The sequence below is a fragment of the Zosterops lateralis genome (assembly GCF_965231275.1).
Source record: "Zosterops lateralis genome assembly, contig: HAP1_HAP1_SCAFFOLD_76, whole genome shotgun sequence".
Lineage (NCBI taxonomy): Eukaryota > Metazoa > Chordata > Aves > Passeriformes > Zosteropidae > Zosterops > Zosterops lateralis.
Window position 1 is genome coordinate 27,461 of NW_028154596.1, and position 6,100 is coordinate 33,560.

Sequence of the window (6,100 nt, forward strand, 5' to 3'; positions counted from 1 at the left end):
AGGCAACTGAGGGATCAAAGAGACATATTGATTTATGTGAGAGGCTTTCTTCTCTGTTGAACATTAGTATGTTTCTCGCTGGCTATATTTAAATTATTTTTAGGAAGATTTTTCTTTATAGACACATGTTACTGTCATTAAGGAATTGCTTCTTTTGAGAGCCATACGGTGGAGATGCCTTACCTTACATAAGCTGCACTGGTTTTGAGAACGTTGACTTTTAATGCTTAGTAATAAAACAGCATGTGTGCTGTTTGCTCCAGGTTTGTTGGAGTATTACTGGTAAATTACAGGCTTTGTTAAATGCTTTTTCCAGAAAAACGTCACTTAAATATATTTTAGTAAAAGATTGAAAGGGTAGATGGGAAGTCAGGTTTGAAAAATATGTCAGTCAAGGCATTTGTTAAGGAAGTAATGTGTAAAACCTATTTATGACGTTTCTTTAAATTCCTGTTTGTTCTGTTTTCCCATGTTCTAACCTTGTCTGATTTGAGCCTAGATACTTGCCTCACATATTGGCCTATGAGTAAGTGTCCCAATTATAAGCTAACCTCAGCTGGTGTCTGTTCATACTGAATTTATGTAACATCCAGTTGTTTTGGAAACAATGTATATCTGATAGTTTATCTAACAATATGAATACAATTGAAAATTGAATATATGTGCCTGGTCTTTCCAGTTCCTTGGAGTAAGTTTAGGATCAAATTTTCTACTTCCTGTATTTAAAAAACAAAAAAAAAAAAAAAAAAACACACAAAAAAAAAAAAAAAAAAAAAAACAAAAAAAACCAAACAAACAAACAAACAAACAAAAAAAAAAAAAAAAAAAAAACACCAAAAAAAACCCGCCAAAACAAAAAAAAAAATTACACGATACTGAGAGTCCAATGTCATTACCTGTCAGGGACAATTACATAGCTGACTGCTCTGACTTTATTATGGTAATGATTTCCTTAAAAATAAATACTCTTTATTTGTTTACATACGTTAATTGGTTTGTACAATGTTTATATGTAAGCATGTCTTCCATGCTACAGAGGTAGATAGATGTTACAGCCACAGAGTTGTATGTTAATTTGACTTTCAAAGGCAATAAGCTGAGGCTGTTACCGTTCTAGTTCACCTTGTTAACTTTACCCAAAGAGACAGTGGAAATGTTTCTACCTTTGGTCGTTAGCCAGAACAAGAATGATCAGCTGCATTTTGTCGTCTTTCTTACTGGATGCTTCTCGGGGTTTCAATCCGGTTGTTTCCTCACCCGAGATTCCAAGGCTGGCTGGTGGTTCGTGTGGGCACGAAGGGAGTGATTTTCCCTCTTGACCTCTGAAGGATTTAGGGTCTGCTGTCTGACTCTGTGTCTCTGTGTTCTGTGCTGAGCTCGGTGCTCGGTGTTCGGCGCGAGAATGATGAGGAGTCTCAAGGTCTTGCTTTTCTGGTTTCTCGCGTTGTTTATTAGTTCTTATCTTACAATTCTCTGTGTCCGGCCATGGTGTTCACAGCAGCTCGGACACAAGGCGACTCCCCTGTGTCCGGCCATGGTGTTCTCAGCAGCTCGGACACGAGGTGACTCCCCCCTGTGATGGGAGGTCGCTACCTCTTATACAGATAACTACGTACCCATTGTTTACAATTCTATGCCAATGTCTATCACCTATACTAACACGGTCATTTCTACTTTGATCCAATCCACTGAAACTATTTTGTGCCCACGTCACTGCAGAAGATGGATGCCAAGGGAGAAGAAGAAGAACCCAGGGCACCGCCCTAAAATCACCATCTTGTCCCTTTGCATCTACATTCTAAAAATCCATAACTACAAAATCTTCTGCACAGTGATAACTACACTACTCTCAGTAACACCTTTGTGACTTGCAATTCTTCTCTCTGTTGGATGTTTTTCTCATGGACCAAAATCAAAGCCTGTGTCTTCCTGGGCTCTGTGCCAGGCAAATCCCCCTGCACAGACCCCAGACCCTCTTTTTTGGGTCCCAGGCCTCTCTACCGAGGTCTGTGACTTCCCAGGGTGCCCAGAGGGATGCCCTGGACTCCAACATCTCCCCCCTTTGTTTTCACCAAAAAACACCTCTTTGGCTGCTTTGCCATATGCATTAAAGCAAACACAACTTGATCATGAGAAGAATTACAAGTCTCAATAAAATACATACAATTTTTTTCAAAATTTTCTTCCACAACCGTGAAAGGTTGAAGAAATCAAACATGCCATTCATCCGTGATCTGGTTTCTTCTCTGAGTTTGTTCACTCCATTTCCCAACCGCTCTGTGCTCTCGTGAATTGATTCTGAACCATCTGACAAATTCATGCAATACAGAAGGAAAAGAAAACGCAAGATATAAGTCCTTGCACGCAGAATGAAAGATGTCTGCAGTCTTGACACTGGTTCACATCTGCATGCTCTCTCCTCTACTCTTGAAGCCGTCAGAGCTTCTGCGCTTGACATGATTTCCACACTCTTTGCAGAAATTCACTTGTGTTCTGTATCTGCAGAAACAAAAGCTACTTCTTTGCCATAGGTTAGTTAAAACTGTACTTTGATGGAAAATGCACAACTCTTGTTAAAACCTGAAATCCATCAGGAAAAGTTTCACATGCAACATCTGTGCTTGTTGATGAACACATCTCTCCTCTAGTTAAAGCCAAAGTGTGGCCAAAACCCTGGCCTTATCTAGAGTGATATCCTTTAATACATTTTTGGAACAAAGCTCTTAACAACAACAATTATGAAATGCTTAAACAACTAAAGAACATAAAGGAGAATTTTGAAATGTATCATGATACAATTAACAATACTTATTACTTAAAACTTATTATCTTAAACTTATCTTATTTTACCAACTTATCTTACTTATTACCTTATTATTTTAACTTATTTCTTATCTTAACTTTCACTTACTTAACTTAAAACTTAACTTATCTTAAAACTTATTCTCTTAACTTATTTATCTTAAAACTTATTTAGCTTAATATAAAATACATTTAAAATTTACATACAATAAAACTTTAAATTTATAAAATATAAATCTATCACTTAAACTTTATCAATCCTTATCTTAAATTCAACTTTACTTACTTAACAAATCTTAAAACCACATAGAAATCCCTTCTAATGTCAATACAATACTAAAACACAAATCAACTTGGATCCAAATACATCAACACTATAATCAAAAATCCTTTTCCATGTCATGACAATAAGTCTTTTGCTCCTGATCATGCAGCTGCTTTGCAAACATCCAATGATTTCCAGATCTCTGCTTCTGAATTCACAAAACCTGTAACTTTAATTGAATTCTTATTTTGCCTGAATGCAGCCCCTCCTAACCCCGAGGGTTACTGCCTTCCCCGGCATCCCTCCCTCTCCTGGATGAGGAGTGGAGACTTTAAAACTCTAAGAAAAGGGTAAACCCAGCATGTAGCCGAAGGATAAATGAAGAAAGGGTGTGTGCAGTGGATTCAAGGGAAACTTGGCTACCTTTTGCTGAAAGGAAAACTTGAGGGAACTGGACTGTCAATGTCAAAGTGCCGCTTGTGGGCGGGGTCAGGCTCTGCAGCACTCGCTCTGAGGGGGTGGCGCCTTGGAGAAACTCTCCGCCCTGGCCACGCCTCCTCCCTGCTTGCTCTGCCTTTGCCTGCCCCGGTCCTGCCTGCGCTGGCACCGCCTGCCTCGGCACTGCCTGTGCCGCCCCGGCGCTGCCCGCGTCTCGCTCTCTGTCGGGGTTTGTCCCGCCTGGAGCGATCCCACTGCTCCAGCTGCATCCCACTCGCTCTTTGCCTGCCGCAAGGCCTTCTGGGATTTGTAGTTTCTAGCTTTGCACTTGCGCCGTCCATCTTGGCTCTGTCACTGCGCATGCACCAACCGCAAGGCTTTCTGGGGTTTGTAGTTTCCAACTCTGTACTTTCTCTGCCTGTTCCGGCTCCTCACTCGCGCTCCGCGACACAGGCCCTGCTCCGCCCGCGCCGCCCCCGCAGCCCGCGCTGTCCCGACACGGGGCACTCCCCGGCCGCCCCCAGTCGCGATCGCTTTCGCGCGCACACGCCGCAGTGTTATCTCTCACCACTGACGCGATCTGGGCTTGTTTTCCCTGTTTTCCTGGTGTCTCCTCCACTCCCCCTTCCCCCCTCTCTCTGTCTGTCCCTGCGCTGAAGGGGAAAGGGCAGTGGAAAACTTTCAGGCCGTGTCTGAACGCGCTGTGTCTGAGGGGGGCTGCAAAGACTCCTGGATGCACTTTGTCTCACCTCTCCCTCCCCCACTGCTGCGGCAAGTGTCCCGTGCTCACGGAACACGCCTCGAAAACAAGCATGTCCTTATCTCGGGATGGATTAGAAGTTTTGACTTTCCCGAGACGAATTTCTGGGACTGAATTCCTGAGGACTGTGGCGAACCCAGGGAAAGTTGATGACTTTTCTGTGCTAAACTCAAGGAGACCTGCTGACTCTCCTGTCTCGAGGGTTTTTTTACCTCCCTGCGGTAATCCTGAGGGTGCTGGTATCTCTCCTTTCCTATTAAAACTCAGAGGAGGCTGATGGCTCTCCCCTTCCCCACCTCCTGTAAGAGGTGTATGAGACCCGTCTGCTGATAACAGACGACAGGACCTGCCTGGCTGCCGGCCAGCAAAAGAACCCGCTGCTCTCTGCTGGCCACAGACAAACCCGGTGCTGGCTGCAGGCCAGCTGGTAAAGTGTTTCTTCCTCCCTCCCTGCTACACTGCTGCTGCACGGAGAAGGTTTTTCCCTTATTTTTCCCGGGAGAGGGTCTCCTCCCGTGTTCTAAATTTAACTGTTCTTACCAAAATCGAAGAATGCAGTGCAGGTGTTCTCAAATTCAGTTCGGAGGTTTCCTGATCACCGACCTGCAGATTTCAGGAGACGAGTCCTGGGCCCTTGGAACTCGTCGGTCCGAGGTGAATTTGCAATCAGCTGCCGTCTCTGGTTAGAGATTTCTTCCCCTGTCTTCTCAGCTTGTCTTCTTTCCTTCAGAGGTCTTGCTGTGTCCACTGGAAAGCACCGATTCTGCCCACACCGGTGTCCATTCGTGCCCGTTCGTGCCCATCCATGTGCCCACTCGTGTGCCCACCCAGGGACGCCAATTCTCGGGGTTTTAATTCGGTTGTTTCCTCACCCGAGATTCCAAGGCTGGCTGGTGGTTCGTGTGGGCACGAAGGGAGTGATTTTTCCCTCTGGACCTCTGAAGGATTTAGGGTTTGCTGTCTGACTCTGTGTCTCTGTGTTCTGTGCTGAGCTCGGTGCTCGGTGTTTGGCGCGCGAGAATGATGAGGAGTCTCAAGGTCTTGCTTTTCTGGTTTCTCGCGTTGTTTATTAGTTCTTATCTTACAATTCTCTGTGTCCGGCCAAGATGTTCACAGCAGCCTGGACACGAGGTGACTCCCCTTCCCCTGTGTCCTGCCATGATGTCCACTGCAGCTCGGACACAAGGCGACTCCCCCCGTGATGGGAGGTCGCTACCTCTTATACAGATAACTACGTACCCATTGTTTACAATTCTATGCCAATGTCTATCACCTATACTAACACGGTCATTTCTACTTTGATCCAATCCACTGAAACTATTTTGTGCCCACGTCACTGCAGAAGATGGATGCCAAGGGAGAAGAAGAAGAACCCAGGGCACTGCCCTAAAATCACCATCTTGTCCCTTTGCATCTACATTCTAAAAATCCATAACTACAAAATCTTCTGCACAGTGATAACTACACTACTCTCAGTAACACCTTTGTGACTTGCAATTCTTCTCTGTGTTAGATGTTTTTCTCATGGACCAAAATCAAAGACTGTGTCTTCCTGGGCTCTGTGCCAGGCAAATCTCCCTGCACAGACCCCAGACCCTCTTTTTTGGGTCCCAGGCCTCTCTACCGAGGTCTGTGACTTCCCAGGGCGCCCAGAGGGATACCCTGGACTCCAACAGTTAACTAAACCAGCTCAGTTTTCTTTCCTACAGATTAAGAACCTAGGTATTTTCTTCTATCAGGTTCTTGGGCTCCTTTCTTTGCTGCAATGTATTACTCAGCCAAAGGATATCACAGGTATTATTCAAGTAATACCAAAGCTAACAATTCCTCTCCTG